The 17,348-nt window shown below is 36.7% G+C and overlaps 1 pseudogene; it reads left to right on the plus strand.

Annotated features, from left to right (window-relative positions):
• The window catches only part of LOC136834105 (F-box only protein 30-like), a 42,005-nt pseudogene extending 33,356 nt beyond the window's left edge, over positions 1–8,649 (plus strand).
• Positions 8,650–17,348: the final 8,699 nt, after the last annotated feature.

A 17,348-nucleotide genomic window follows, 5' to 3' on the forward strand; every position in this document is an offset into this window, starting at 1 on the left:
CTATTACAATATAAGATTTGATTTTACAGTACTAACAAGGTATTAACTCTTTCACAGGCACGTTGCCGAAAACAAATTCACGTATGGTCATTTCAAGAGACCTCGCAAGCCAGCCACGTAAAAGCTTTGATACCCATTGCATCTGTTTGCCGTTGTTCACTAGGTAACATGGAACTCTTTGTGAGTTTTGTGGAAACAACACGTCATCTTTCCCATTTCAGAAGTGCCTAAAACCTTTAGATAGTTGGCTAGGACCTTATACTGTACAGTAAGTTCACTCAGTTGTAAGACTTGAAAATGTATTTTGTATACTTTATAGGTTGATGGTATGAAACCATTTTCTTTAGGAGTTGACAGACTTCCAAGTTTCTACTAGTGCAATACATTTTATGACAATACCATTACTAATGTTTTCTTGAAAAAATGTTTTAGAAACTTATTTTTGTAGTAAATTTTCTCTTTAAATAATTAACACTTATTTTAGGTGATGTATTAAAAGGACTTTTGTGTTCTTGAGATGTCTGTTTGTCAGATTTTATAGCTGTGATTATTTATTCACAGTGTAATTATGGTGGGTTTACAGTACTGATGTTTGGGCAGAACTCATAAAATCAAAATCACTTGTCATTGAACTAACATTTCTCTTAGTAACATCTGACTTTATCAGATATGCATATAAATGAGCTGAGATAAATTTTTGTCATTGCTTGGGAAGTGGTTAAAGCGATAAAGTTGACTTTCCATAACATGGGTTTTAAGTCTGCCATCAGAGGAAAACTTTTATTTCCTTTTCAGCTTTCAAGGTTTGCAGAGTAAAAACAGGAATTATTAGGAAAACATGAAGTATTGAGTTTGTTGTGGCATTTGCATGCACATATGAATATTATATACAGTAGTCTTTTTTACATAAAGAACACCAAAATTGCATTTGTTAGCATTAGGATGTTTATTTTCTTATGATATCCTCAGTATGCACTTTTCACCATAACATAAAATCTTGCACATTAACAGGATTCCTTATTGCAGCTTAGATATTCCAAAAGGCATAATACATGTTTATATTCATAATAAGAGAAAGATTCAGTTCCACTTAAGTCTGACGTTTACCATCCATACATTTTTGTTTCTGGGCAGAACTTCTTTTCCCCACCTTAAACTATTTTGTCATGTTTCTAATGATGTGATTTTTCTTTAAGTGTACCGTATGTAGTACTTAATCATCTTGATATTTTGATTTTTGCATATTACTTATCTGTCAAGTGGGTATGATATATTAAATCATGTGCTGTACCTGAATAAAGAAAGCACACAAATGAAGGCTCATGAAGTATGTTAATGTGCCTGATGTGGCAGAGTAGCAAACTCTTCTAGGGTTTGTAAGGAAAGTTCCTTTCCTGAATAAGATTCTGGGCAATGAATTTGATTTTAGCCTCAGTTTAGCTTTCATCCATTATTTTTTTTCTGAATGATGAAGTGATGTTATTCCTGCACAGTGGTCTGAATGCCTTAACTAGCGACCAGCTGCCACAGAAACTGTGAATCATCGACCCTGACTTGGGATTAATCCAAGTAGAAGAATATCCAAAAGGAAGTAGTAAAGTGAATCACTTCTGTTTTACACTAAGCTCTGTGTTCTGAACAGTGTTGTACCAGGTTTTGTATTACACCTTCAGCTTATGGAACTTGTGAGGACTTGCAACAAAGATTCAAGTATTCTGTTGGAAATATAGTTAAGGGCCACTTAGTTAAATCTGAAAATAAAATAACCCATGATGCCATATTGGGGGTTGCTACATGTTGGTCCAGCCACATCAATGGAAAAGGTTTTTGACGAGTACAGTTCCATTTTATTAATTAGTGCTAGAATTCAGTGAAATTGATAAGATTTTATATGAGACAATTCAAGGTGTATTAGGAGACACCAGACTGCAATTTAAGTATTCATTTACACATCGGAAATATTCTAGGCCAATATCCAAAGTGTCAAAAATAATGCTGAAGGTAATTGCATTTCAGCATATTCTCTGGAGTTAGGATGGGAGTCATTGCGTACTGGATTAATGGCTGTTACTGGAACAAATGTCTTACAAAGGCCTTGGGTATCAACATGTGGTTTTCAAAAAATAAAGATCAAACTTGATACTCGATTTCCCTTTGAATTCTGAATAGGATAGTCTACAACTCATTGTTTTTCGGTATACAGTAATTTGAGTACTGATTCATATTAAAATGAATCACTAGAAATATTGTTTCGTTTGATTAAAGTTTAAGAAGTTTAGGTGAATTTTAAACAAAGATGAGGTGGACAGGTGATGGACCCAGTGTCTTACCTTGTGAATAGCCAGCAACACTGCTGCAACATGGAATCTCAGGATGTGTTGAGAAACCACAGTGTTTCGGTTTTCCTTATCACCAAAAATATTTTCATGTTGGGGTTACCTGGCTCAGTATCCATTCTGTCCAGGACTGTACTTAGTCATTCTTTATAATTTCCTGTGCCTTTCTAGTTTTAAATCACTGTTTTTGTTAGAATTTTCTGAAAAGCCTTATCCTTTGTATGCAAAGGCCAATGGGAAAAGCAACCAAGTTTTTTTTGTCCAGCTTAGGTCTGAGAAAACAAGAATATTGAGGAGAAGGGGAATGGAAAGGGGAGCTTTGTATGTAAGCTGAAGCTAATAACAGTTAGGATGGAATTAGTCATTGTCTCATAGATGCCTCATACTGTACTATGAATTTATTTTTAATATATCAGAGCCCAAGGCCCATCATCATGGTATAGTAGTTGCTGTACTGTAGGAATACAAAAAGGAATATAATATGTAGCAAAAATGCCTAACTATAGACTCCTAGTTGTGATTTTCTGTTTTCATACCTTTTCAGTGCCAAGGAAGTTTTAAACTAGACATAATGACTTAAAACTGAGAACAAATGTTGCAATATTTAGCTCTTGTTTCATGTTTTTGTGGATTTTATGGTATGTGCAATAAGACAAAATTGTTTAACAACAACTTAATCACTTAGTCTCAGCTTTTAGTTACAAATGGTAGTGAACCTAACCCAGAGTTAAGAAATAGATTTATTACAAAGCATTAGGAATTCACATTAATTTCAGTACAAATAGGCTTGCTTTAGAAATGAAATAACATGAATTTGTATTACATATTGCGTAACAACTGTTGCTTGAAGTAGTGTAATTTAAATTCTTGAAAGGAATTAATAACTATTATGAATTTTTAAAATCTGACAGAGAATTGTACGGGTGTTAATGAAAACATTTCCTTTTTTTTCTTTTACATATCCGTTGGGGTTGTAATACACCATGTAATAATAAATCATGGCTAATGAATTACAATCTTCTTGAGCTTGAAAAGTATTTATTTGCCCCTGCGATGAATGGTGAGCATAGTATATTGCTGTATTTTCAAGTTTCCAGTACACGAAGAGAATGATGTTATTTGTACTTCCAGCCTCGAAAACTTCATACATAATAAGATGGAAACAGTTTTCATATTTCATGAGAACAAAGTTCTTACTTCACTTATGCTTATCACTTGCCTTATAACAGCTAAACTGAGTGATGGAGATATTCTTGAAAGAAGAGTTAGCTTGGCATTCTTGAACTAGGGGGAACCTCTCCCCCACTCAGCCAAATGTTCTGAAGTTTTTTTCGTAATCCTCTATGAGTTTAAGCTCAAGACTTAACAATTTGTAGGGTTGGGAGGAAGGACGTCCACTTAAAATAAAGATGTTTGTACCTAAGAAACATGAATGGTATTAGAAATTTCGTGTTCATTTACTGACAAAACCTCTGAATGCACAGTCACCACTGAGGTGGGAGGTTTATTGGTTTTCTACTGCATTCTGTCTGACTGAGGATCTGGTTGAAAGATCGCTATAAGAACCAGGAAACCATTGTGAAAAGAATACATTATCTTCTTTGATCAGCACTGTCAGATGCTCACTTAACCAGCGTTATTTCAAAACTCACCTTGAACACTGAGTACTAACAACTATATAGAACACTGCTAGACATGAGTCTGAGTCTTGCACCTAGGTCTACATGGCCTTGTCTTTAAAAAGTGTTTTAGCGTTCTTAGCAAACCATAAAATGTTCTTTAATTCAGCCCTCTGTTATGTCAAATGTCTGGTTTTTGGTCATAAGTTCCAGTGCAAATGATTGCCCTGTAGAAGACCAATCTCGTGTGGGCGACACTGGCGAAAAGTCTGTATAACCAGCATACTGTATTCTGAAAGCCACTTGGTTTGGGACTTTGGAAAAATTCCCTTTTAAGGTTCTGAGAACTAGCATAAGGTCCCACTTTGACATCTCTTTTTCAGGATTACTCAAAACAACTCCTGTCTCTGATGAGTTAGTTAAATTGGTGCTTCATGTAGGCAAACCTCTTGAATTGTGATAAGATCAGATCTTGGCCTCCCTTAGGGAGGGGAAGAAGTGTGTGATTACTGGAAAAGAGGTAGAGAGGAGATAAAATAAATGTCTTGCTCTGCACCACCTATGTAAAAGTGCCTACTTTGCCTGAGATGTCTGGTAACATATGTAACAAATCTTGGAACCACTCCTGTTGTTCCTAGTATGATGTTATCAGGGTCAGTGTCAGTCCTCTAGAAGCATGTATTTAGTTGTGGGTAGGGGTGGGGGCCTCATGAAGGAGAATAATGGGAAGACAAGTGCTTGCAAGTTGTCTCAATTGTGGATCAGGGCATCTGTCTCCCAATGGATCTGGGAATGGAAGAATTATGTTTATGGCTTCTTGATGAGTGACAATGCTAGCAGGTTATGTCTATCATTGGTGTTCACAGCAGCCTCCGGAATTGCTTGCATACTTCTGTGCACATCAACCATTGCATATGTATCACTAGATTCTTCCTGTTCAAGGAGTTGGACATCATGCTTTTTTCTGTGAACAAGGATGGTTATCAGGTTGACATTTCTTCTGCCCACAGTGTTTCCTGAGGGCTTTGGTAAAGCAGTCCATCATGGGTGTGATCATCTTGTTCACCATGATTTCTGCAAGGTGGTGCAAACTTTTCTTTTAGGCACTCGAAATTCCAGCCATCCTTCAATGAATTCAGAGGACTATGAATATGAGCTAGGGGATTATGGCGAGTTGTTAGCACTGCTCTATGGTTTTCTTTTTTTAACATGAAATGGTCATACTGGAGGAATCTGCCCATAACTATATTTTGAAGCCCTACTGGTAAACCTGAACTAACACATGGTTCCACACTGCGTGTCTGCCAACCCCTAGCTGCTAACAAACAAGCCTCACTTGTTATGGAATAATTAACTGATTAAGATGGGGTGTTAGTGCTTGTGTGAGGTTAATAAGTATATGCAACAGATGTGTTGGGTTGAACTTAGTTTGGGTTTCAGACAATCTTCTCTGCACTGTGTGGATAAAAAAAGATTCCATGGCCCTTTGGTGTAATGAGAACTCCAGTAACCTGAAAATAACCAACAACTTTATGATAGTTTGGTCAAAGAAAGTAAAGGTTTAAAGGTTCTGGTAACTGGCTCTTAACTCAATCCATCAATAATAGGGACTTTACCTATTTAAGGTCTATGTCTTAGCTCTTCAGCATGGGGGTGTATTCTTAAGTCATGGTCAGCCTTTATTGCAAAGTTGTTGATTGGGCAATAGTTTTTATAATCCTCCTGGCTTGACACATTTTCCTTTAGTGTGATTGTCACAAGTCATCCTCCATGGATCCTGAACTTATAACAGCTGCCCACAATTGTATGTTGCTCGTGGACTTTATTGAAAACATCTCCAGTTCTTATGACACTGGAGTTTTAGATAAGTAACTTTGGGTGTTTCATTAAGCCTTATTCTTGGTTGGCATGAGAAGAGACATGTCTGATTCTGTGGCTCATCATTGTCTCCTATGGTGCTTGTCTTTTTGGTGAACTGGTTCCCTCCATGATTTTTCTTGTTTGTTTCAGGGGATCTGAATTAGAAAAGGGTGTGTACTAGTTGAGCTTAATTCCAGTATTCTGTTGTTTTGACTGTCTGTTGATCCTATGTTTGATCTATCTGAATGTCTCTGCGTCACATTCAACCAGAGGAAGTGCCTCATTATTTTGTCACATCTGTTGTCAATGTCTATCCATCGTGAACCAAGAGTCAGTCATTACTGATTATTCAAACTGTAATACCCATGATAGGTGGTCAGTGAATTATAGTGTTCCAGTGTTGGTTGTTGCCAGAAGACAGATGGGTCATAGTCAAATGCTGGGTCCCTGTATGAGTCAGTGCCTGTTATTTGATGAACATATTGCAGCAATTGTTCATATGTTCTGAGGTGATAAGTAGTTACAATCAGTTGAAGATGACCAGTCTACTGGTACATTCTACCAGTATAACATGCTGAGATCAAATGGTTTATTTTGGTGTATGGCTTGATTCCAATGCTAGAGAGTTAACATTTTGCATGTTGTTATCATTGTTTGTGGTGACAAAGTCAGTCTTGTCTCCCATGGCTAATACTGTACATAGCTCAAGCTGCTAAAATCACTAACTAAAGACGGCACAAAACTAGGCAAGGGCTTCTGCTACCATTGTCCTTATTTCCTTCAGATCTCTGTTCTAAAAGACTCAGTGTTGAAGTTGTAAAACTCAATGTTGAAGTTGTAAAACTCAATGTTGAAGTTGTAAGGTAAAATCATATTTCTTTTCCACAGCTACCTGGGACAATAGTTTTGCAGAAAATATCTTCCTATTGTCCTAGTTCTAACCAGAAAAAAAATTTGTACTGTATTAGAAAAATCCTATTTTCTGACAGTACAGTAGTATTCTTTTGTGTAAATCAAGCATTCCCTGTAGTGAAAGACTGCCAGTCTACCACTGCTTCTTTCATGAAGAGCCCCATCACTTGGCTATTAGTCATTCACTAGGCAAAATGCATAAGTTAAATAAGAGGTTTGTCCCTGTAAGAAAACTTTGATTTCATATGTTTCCAAACATTGTAAGAACACTGAGTGTCAATATATTACTGTGCTGAAGAGTGTGGCCTATAAAGGAAGGGTTACTTGAACTATTCCCAAAGAATTGCTTTAACTCCATTCGTGAATAACCTTATTTATAATTTGACAACATTCTCTCTTATGGCCTCCAGTTTGCAATAATTTTTTTTTTTACCTTGTCATTAATGCTATGGAAAATGTAGTGTTAAGGCATTTTTGGAATAGGTTTTACAATATTTGGGTGCTTTAAGTTTTTTCTAAATGGACAATAATCCTGTTGTTGGGATGATTTTTCTAAAATTTAATAAAACCTTTGTGATGAAGAATATGCTAAAAGAAAATGTATAGCTTTATAACATTGTCAACTGAACTAATGATATTTTTCTTGTCAGTTTCATGGGGCATCTCTTCATGTTGAATGTAAACTGTCCACATATTGCTAGCACAGAGCTGACATAGTACAGTGTACTAGTGGTCATTGCCATCATCATCATCTAGTTCAGAATAGTTCTTGTCAGGTTTCTATTAAAGACATGTGATGACTTTATCTTTCCCTTTCCTCTTTCTTGTGGCCTTTCTGCCTTAATTCTCTTCAGGTTCACTTCTTCTTCAATGCTCTTTCTCCACAGTCTTCTGGGTTTTCTAATTGGTGGATATCCAGTCAATTTCATGGCTAATGCTTCAAGTAACTGCTCCTCATCTCTTATTGCAAGATAGACCACCTCTATTTCCCACATTCTGAAAACCGCATCTTTCCACCACTGGTTTTGCATATTGCTCAGATATCACATATGCCAAATATAAGGATTAAAGGAACATGAATTATTGATATACAATATTGTATTTAACATTTGTATTTGCAACAATATTGTATTTAACATTTGTATTTGCAACAATATTGTATTTAACATTTGTATTTGCAAGTCAGTATATTTTCTCCACACAGTTTAAACAATTTTTTGCACAGTGCAACAGAAAAAAACATTGGAAGTGTATTAAAGGACTGTGCTTGCAAATGTTTGTCCTGTGTTTGCTCTGTGCTTCAGTTAGCTGGATTGCATTACTAGGGAAAATTGTGTTATTCTTGACTGTTAAGAAGATAAAGGTATTCCACTGTTGTAACTGCTGTACATAACAGGCAGTCCCCACTTACTGGCAGCAACAGTTAACTGTGATCCGGTTTTACGGCGCTTGTCTCGCGACACTGTTAACTGGATTTTTGGCGCCGGTAAGCAGTTTATTGGCGTTGGTAAGCAATTTACTGGTGTCAGTAAGTGGTTTATTGGCACCAATCTCTGGTTAGCGGCGCCGATATTCAGTTAACGGTGCCGTTAAGCGGTTTATCAGTGCTTTCATTGCAGATTTTCGGTTAGCGGTGATTTTCAGTTAGCAACTCCCAGCTGGGGACTGCCTGTACATTGCAATTTGTTTCTCTTGTGGACATGTATACCAAATGCTTGTGTTGATATTGCTTATCTCAATATGGAAGGTGCCTAGAAAATATATTTTATGTAAACTGTGATAATAGCACATTGTAAGTAATAAAATATTTTGCTCTTACATTATATAAAACATGTTTATTTCCAAAATTTGTCGTGTCTTGAGTACTGGAGTTGACAACTCCAGTAATTTTGGAAGACTTTTATCAATAAACATAAAAATATGTTTGTGTTTTTTTATCCACTGCATTACAGAGGACAAATTAAGGTATAAATTAGTGCTTATGACATTTTGTCATACCATGACTGTCTTCCATGTTGATGGTTGGTTTTTTCATTTTTACTCTATACACACACTGTAGGTTATGATATATCAAGTTTCACTTTGGCCTGTAGCTACCACACCTGCATATGTACTGACTATCTACCTGTAAATGTTAAATGTATTATGTTGAGATGCTGAATGATTCTATTTATTACTTCATTCCAACAATTACAAGAAGAGAATGGGATCTCTTCATATGTGGGAATAGTGTTTTCTCAAGCCTACTGTTTTCATTTATTTTTTTTTTGTTCTGATTAAAAAGTAGAAATTTTTAATCATAATTTTTAGATAAAATTTTCCCTTTATGGGGCTGGACACCAAATGAATTCTCTCAATTCTCATGGTAGCTCAATGGTTTCACCAATGACATTTCACTGTGGAGGGGCATAATTTGACTGCTGCTCATAACCTGACAGATTTTTACTGATTGAGATCTTGAATGTCTCTGTTATCAAGGGAGGGTGGGGTTAGGGAAGCACCTAGGTCTATCTGCTGAGTCATTAGTAGTGAATGCCTTGGCTTTACTCAGGTCTCCCATGGGTAGAGAGGGAGCTCAGGTTCTTAACTTACTTGTGGTGATGCTCTGTCTGGAGCATTAAGTGGAAGTGCAATAATCTATTCCTTGCCTCTACTGCTCATTGGTGACATTTAAACTTTCTGTATTGTGCAATTTCTGCCTGAATTCCCATCTGGTCCAGGTCCCTATCCACAACCTTTCTCCATGATTTTCTGGGCTTCCTACTGGTCTTTCTCCTATTATTGCTATGCTACTTTTCTTACTGACTGCTCCTCTTCCCTCTTCATCTTTGTGATCTCGGACTATTTTCCCAGCCTTTCTATTTTCTGTGTTTGCTTATGGATATTTTTTTTTACCAGTACTGTACTGTATGGACAATATCTTACTCTACTTATGTGAAGCCTTTTTTTGGAAATTTTTCTACCCAATTCTTGTAAGGCCGTTTGCTATGTTTAAAACATAGTATGAGATCACTCCTACATTACTCCCGCAATATCCACACAACCATCCTTTTCCTGACTGAGCTGTTTCCTTAGCTGCCTTTTGGGTCACCATAACTTTGGTAGCATTTCTAGCATCTAGAGGTTGCTTTTCTCTACTTTAGTGGTAGTGGGCTACTGAGACTTTTCTTAGCAACATTCACTTCAGGGTGTGATGTCCCTCCCAACACGAGTTAGGGTAGGAGAGACTCTTTAGCGACCTTCTAAGAAAGGTTACTCTGCATTCAAACCTTGTCCTCCAACCTTGGACTGTGCCATAGCCATTGTACCATGGCCTTCCATGGTCTTGGGTTTGGGTTCCCTTGCCTGAGGGTACAATCAGGCATTTTATCCTCTTTATCTCACACTTAAACTGTTTTTTCAAAAAGTGTGTAGGACAGGCTGATGACAGCAAAAGTTACTTGGTAGATTATCAGGAAAGTGCCTTCACCTTTACCTATCTATTCCTACTAAGCATTCTATTTCTAAATCCAACCTGACTGTCCTCCCCCAGTTGTTGGCAAACCTGGCAGATTTCATTTACGTTACAAGGTGTGCCAGCCCCGCCTTGTCGACCAGTTGCTTCCAGCGCTTTTTTCAATGGCATATGGACATGTTTATTTATACTTTCAACAAAACTTTTGTAAATAATATAAATACTGCTGTTGTTGATGGCATTGTTGTTTATTGTTCTGTTGACTTTTACAGTGTTACTGTTGTTATGAGTCTATTAATAAGTTTGATACTAATTTTATGTTGTTAATTTTAATTCTTTCAGGAGACACCGAGCTGAAACCTGGGCCTGTTACTCATTACAGTAAGACCCTGGGCCTGTTTCTCATTACAGTAAGAAAAACTGTAGCATACTTTTTGGTACTCAAATGTTTGGGGCTTAAGGTTAAATTTTCTTGATCTTCTCAAATGTTTGGGGCTTAAGGTTAAATTTTCTTGATCTTCAGAGTTGTGCCTGTAACTACAATTTGATGTTTTTATCTTAGACTATTGCAAGTAGCAACAAGTCAAAGGTTGAGTTTTTAACCCCGACTTTATTTATCGTCATAACATCCCACATGGGCAAGGTATGGCTGTATGCACTAACTTTATTTATCGTCGTAACATCCCACATGGGCAAGGTATGGCTGTATGCACTAAGTCCGGACGACCTATTTATCATCAGAAAAATTTGGAGTGTACTTGCCATGAAGTTCTTCGTTTTAAAATTTTTGGCAATGCATATGTTTGCTGTTTACCACAATCCAAATATTGATGATTTCATATATGACTGTCTCTTGGAGAGGATTAGTATGGTTCAGTCACAGAATTCAAAAGCTTCATTTGTTATTTGTGGAGGCTGTAATGCAAAGCACAGTGAGTGGCTAAATTCAAGTTCCACAGATCAACATGGCCGGTTTGCTCTTAAGTTCTGTGTACCCTCGGATTTTGTCCAGCTAACTGAGGAACCCACCCACATTTCTTGTAATAGATTAGACCTCATATTTACAGATGTTACAGTTCTTGTCAAGTCCAAGGTCTATGAATATATAGGCACTTCTGATCACTGCACTAGTGAGATGGACATGTCTGTCGATCAGTATACAGTATTCCTAATTCCAGTATTGGAAAAACAGTGTGCCTGAAATCCAGAGCCAATTGGGATCGCATTATTGAAGCTTGTCAGGCACTTAATATTTCAGATGCTATATTAGATCCTGATCCCAGGAAGAAGTTAAATGAAATGCTGATGGCTATTTTAATATGATATGTCCCTAGAAAGGTCATCAAATTTAGGAAAAATGACCAGCCATGGTATGATGATACGTTTAGACGAGACTACCATGACTAACAGACCATATTCAACACATGGGAATGAAATTGTTCAAATGAAAATTACACCAGTTTTGTTGAGTCTCCCCACGCTGCGAATAGAAGTTATCATACAGCCAAAAGAAATTACAATAATTCCTTGAAGAGGACACTTGAAGGAATTACTCAACCTCATCTGCGGTGGACCAAATTGGCATCATCTTTGGGTCAAGGTCGTCTTCCATTCCACCATTACTAACAGATGATGGTAGTTTGGTTACTGGCCCTAGGGAAAAATCTGAACTGCTTCATCGAGCTTTTGAAGCTAAGCAATCAGCTGAGGATGTCCATCTCCCTGATACTTGTCATCCTGAACCTATTCTTAAAATAATTGCATTTTGCTCCAGGGATGTTAAGAAAATTCTGGATAATCTTGATAACTGGGGTGGAAAAGATCCTGATGGTTTCTTCCCTTTGTTATTTAGGAAAGTTTCTAGTGTGTTGTCTCCCATGATAAGTAGATTCTACAGTATAGATTTTTATGTCGACGTAGTATCTTTGAGGATGAATGCAAGTTAGTAATACAGTGCCTGTTCCAAAGAGTGGCATATCTGCAGACTGCAGTAACTACAGGTCAATGTCTATTCTCCCTGTGCTTTCCAAAGTTGCTGAAAAACTTATTTTTATCCCACAATATAAGTATGCAGAATCTAAAGGACTGTTAGCCGATAGTCAAAATGCATATGGGAAGCAGTTAGGTAACTGCGATGCTCTTGATAGGGGTTTTGAGTGCAGAATAATTCAAACAGAAACAGATTTTAGTGCTGCTTTCGATTTAGTAAAGCACAAGTCACTTGTTTATAAACTTCAGAATCTTGGAGTAGGTGGATAAGTTTTAGGATCACTTCAAGACTTCCTTACAGGTAGGCAGCAGCAAGTTGCTGTGGACGGGATCGTTAGTGGTCCAAGACCTATTTTGTATGGAGTTCCACAGGGTAGTGTTCTTGGTCCACTGTTATTTTTAGTGTATACAAGTGATATGGTTGTTGGCTTGGAAAACAAGATTATTCAGTACGACGCTGATGCAACTCTTGTGGGTGTAGTACTCTCCACTTAGGAGAAATGAGGCTGCCCTCAGCCTCAACTGGGACATGGACCAGGTCAATGAATGGTGTAGTTGGTGGAGTATGAGGCTGAACTCCAGTAAAAGGAAAACAATATTGACTTGCAGATCTTGTACAGATTTCCCACCCCATCCTCCCCGTTAGGTGGATGGAACTTTGCTGAATGAGTCTGAAGTTTTAATTATTCTACGTGTGACTTTTGACTCATATCTAACTTCTGAGAAACATCTAATGAAAGTTTCAGTAAATGCCACACGAAAGTTAGGTATTATTTTTAAGGCCTCTTATGTTTAAAACCATTTCCTGGTGTGGATGTCTGCTTCTGCCAGAGATTTATCTCTTTTAGATAGTGGTTTGTGGTGGTATGTTTCTGTTTCCTAATAGTAGCAATTATGACTTGGACCATCGATGGATGGTCTCTTGTTTGTCACTTTTTCATAAGGTGTATATCAACAGAGATCTTTCACATTCACAATTGATCCCTGATCCCCTTTACCTGCAAGAGCAACCATATTTGTGGAACAGCAGCACCAATATGCAGTAAATGTCCGCTGATGAACTTCTCAGTTCCAGAGGTCTTTATTCCTCACATTTGGACTGTGGAACAGCCTCCCAGAGGATGTCATGCATTTTAATACATTTTTATCTATTTATTAATTTACTAACTTATTTTGTCTTTTTTAATAAGTGGGATCTCTTTATGTATTTCCCTTTACCTCCTCTTATTTCCTAATGAAGACTATATTCTTTGGAAGCCTTGAATTTTAAGTCAATGGGCCCTGTGGGCTTGTTCCATATGAATAGGTTTCATCTTATGAATAATAATAATAATAATAATAATAATAATAATAATATAATAATAATAATAATAATAATAACACAGTAATAACTTCTCTTAGCTTTATCCATTGCTGGTAAACAATAAAGAGTTCAGTCCTGATTCTTGATGGTACCAACATTTGTCCCAACTTCTGTTATACTTGCCACTGTCCTCACTCTAGTTTTTTACTAACATCTGTAGCTTACTTTCTGGTAACCTCTGCTTTATCTTCTTACTCTTTCAAATGCTTTCTCAAGATTCACAAATATTAAGTATACCTCTTGCTATTTTTATAGTACTGTATTGTACTTTTGTACAGTAGTTTCCTAATCAATTTTACATATGTAGTTTTCTCTGCCATGAAGTAAAACGACAGCTGCCAATTTTAAAATTCTGTTTAGCTGCTCCTTCAGAATCTTTTCCAATAGATTCATGGCATGCCATGCAATCTTCCTCCCCTATGCCTTTTCTACACTGCAAACTCTTTCCTTTGTTTATTATTGTTGGACTGCGTTCGCTTTTCCTACTTTTCTTGTCCTATTTCTTCCTGTATCCTGTTTTCATATATGTATTTTGGTCAACTCATCACTAACCAAGTCTCCAAGTTCTTCAAGTAAACTGAATATTATTCCTAACAGATATGGATGGAGCTTCTCAACTTTTCCTTTTTTGTTGGGCACTCCAAGCATCTTTAAATGTCACATTCCCTATTGGTTCAAGAGCCATAACAATGTCATTATCTCTGTTTTATGTCAGATTTTCCCATACGTGGTTTATCTATGTCTGCATCTATGCCTTTTTCAATTATTTTCTGACCTTTCTTACTAGTCTTTGTCATGTTACATCTTTTATGACTGTTTGCCTCTCACCGATTCTTGTCATATGTCCAAACCATCTCAATCTTTGAGATTTCAGTTAACTCTATTTGTATAGTATTACAATCTTTATATCCAATCCAACTGGGAATCTTAGCATTTGCCATATCAACGACTTCCATTTCTTATTCATTCTCTTTCATTCCACAGATTATTAAGGTACTGCCTCTATCATTCTATTACCTTGTACAGTAATGTTTTCTTCTTGACTTTATTTCCTCCATTTTCAATTTAAATGCTCTTCCTGGCTTTTAAAATTTTTCTCTTGTTCCTAATTACTAAAAATATTTCCTCTCTTCTCTTACTGAAAACTGCATGGCCTATACTACTTCAAAAACATTTAAAAAGTTTGAAATTTTTACAGCTTATATTGCTGTCAACATTATACAGTTTCACAATCTGATAAACTGTGGTACTTTATGATTTAAAACGAAGTTAACTATCCTTTCAAAATGAAGATTAACAATATTACTGCTACATAAAATGTACCAGATAAGATATAAGTCTAAGAAGTGTTTTGGCAATATTAAAATAAAAAAAGCTTTTAAATTATCAAAATGAAACTGGACAGTTGGGTATGAAGAGTCTGAAGGCGATGGATAAAACACAGAAAGTGATATAGCTTGATTGAGGGAACACTCATGCCAACTCCAAGCAAACTGTAACCCCAACCCTTACTTTGCAATGTCACAGAACATCCAACTAGCACTGACGTACCTTTGGGTATTAACCTGGTATGTATCCACCCATGGCGGAAGCTCCTTGGGGCACTTTTTTAGTACTAGCCCCTTGGGGATCAAAGTATTGTATACACCCATTTCTATTATTAATATATCAGTAACTTGTCGACCACACAATATAGAAATGGGTGTATATAATACTTTGATCCCCGAGGGGCTATTACTAAATATGGCGTCCCAAGGAGCTTCTACCATGGGTGGATACATACAGTACTGGGTTACTACCATACCTTTGACCTCCAAAACTTGATTTAAGCAGCACATTTTATGGCAGATCTCCATTGTTAAATTTTTTTATTATGGCTATGATTCCTGAAATCCAAAGGGGAGTAAAATACTCCTGACCAGGCAGGACACTGCACCCCTACATTAAGTTAGGCCCAGTTAAGGGTGTATCCTGTGCAGTTCCATTGCTAAACTCTTTCAGGTATATATACAATAGTCCTATACATTTTCTTTAGTACTGAAGAAACAAAAATTAGTAGGCTAGCCCAAACATTGACAGCAAAAATCACACAGACCACAGGGGAAGCAGTGAGACAAATTTAGGCACATATGTTCATGTTCCTGATACGCAGTTCATTTCGTCATAATCTAACCTTTATGTTTTTTGTTACAATTATGACAACCTAAAAAGAAATAATGTGGTTTAACTACCCTAGTCAAATTAACATTGCTATTTAAGTTAGGATATGTTTAAACTCTTTTCTCTTGCTCAAGGTGTACCACTAGGGCTAAGATTCTCTAATCAGACAGCTGGTAGAACTAAGCAAGAGCTCTGCATTGAGTATTACTTTGGAAATTGATTTTACCTATAGTATTTTTGTCCGTCAACTGTAATTAACCTGTAATTAGCCTCAGAAGTTGTATGTTGGCCATCCTGGGATGCTACTGCGCATGCATAGTATTATAAGGGAGCTATAAGTAAAAAGTGGAGTTTCCTTCAAGGGGGGGGGAAGCCTCCCCGACTAAATAACATGGCCTTCTAGGCGAGGTTACGTTAGGGTATGTTAGGTTAGTATAGTTCCTTTTAGTTCCTTTTATGATAGGTTTCCTTAGCCAGTCCCTTCTTAAACATATGGCTCCCTGATGACTTGCGCATGTGCAAAAACATTCCGTAACAACAACATGGCGGTCCGGTCTTTCTCCCAACGTTTTCAAAACCCTGTGTTCCCAAAGGGTCACCAACCATGTTGGGTAGATATGTGGTTAACAATTGACCGACAATAAACAACACCACCTCCTTCATCAGCAACACTAAAAGCATATGAAAAATCAATTTCCAAGGTAATATTCCGTGCGGAGCTCTTGCTTTGAAATACCGGACAGTCTAATAAGACAAAAAAAAAAGAGCTGTTGGAAAACGAGCATTTGAATGAATTACGATGCCACTGAACCTAAAGTACCCACACTTCAATAAAACTGGCCCGGGAACTAAAACGACGTGAAAACTTGACAGATATTCGTCTAAGACAAATTAAAAATTCAGGACATGCACTGAAATGATTTACAACACGGAAAAACAAGTTATCCAGGAAAACTAAACTGTAGCCTAACAGGTTCATCAGGTTTATCAAATAGGCTAAATATTGCCGGACAAATGTGGGCGTGTTGGGAAAGGCTAACAAATGGTCACAGAATTCTCTTTACTTACATATAACATGCTTCCCCACCACATAAGTCTTCCCGATTAGACATCAGATATTTTAATAAGGCCGAGAGAGACGCTGTCACTATTAATAAGCACACCAATTACAAACTGAAATTTATTTCAATTTTAAGTTTCGAGTTCAGCTGTCAAATTAGTGTCAATATTGTCATCGTGTGCGGTATTGCCTCTGTAACGGCACCTCCAAAGATATTTAGAGTCGTCACAATTTAAATTACTTACCATTGTTTTTATATTTATAATAAATATGTAGCCTAAAATATAGTTACCACAATTAAATGATTTACAAATGGTCTCATTTTTATAATATGCAGTCTAAAATACCTACCAAAATTAAAATGACTTAATAATCGTCTCATAGCAGTCTAAAATAGTTATCACAATTAAAATGATTTACCAATGGTCTCATATGTATAATATGCAGTCTAAAATAGTTATCACAATTAAAATGATTTACCAGTGGTATCATATTTATAATATGGTCAAAAACAGTTATCACAATTAAAAAGATTTACCAATGGTCTCATATTTATAACATGCAGTCTAAAATGGTTATCACAAAATGATTTACC

This window comes from Macrobrachium rosenbergii, chromosome 53 (genome assembly GCF_040412425.1).
Source record: "Macrobrachium rosenbergii isolate ZJJX-2024 chromosome 53, ASM4041242v1, whole genome shotgun sequence".
NCBI classification, from domain to species: Eukaryota; Metazoa; Arthropoda; class Malacostraca; order Decapoda; family Palaemonidae; genus Macrobrachium; species Macrobrachium rosenbergii.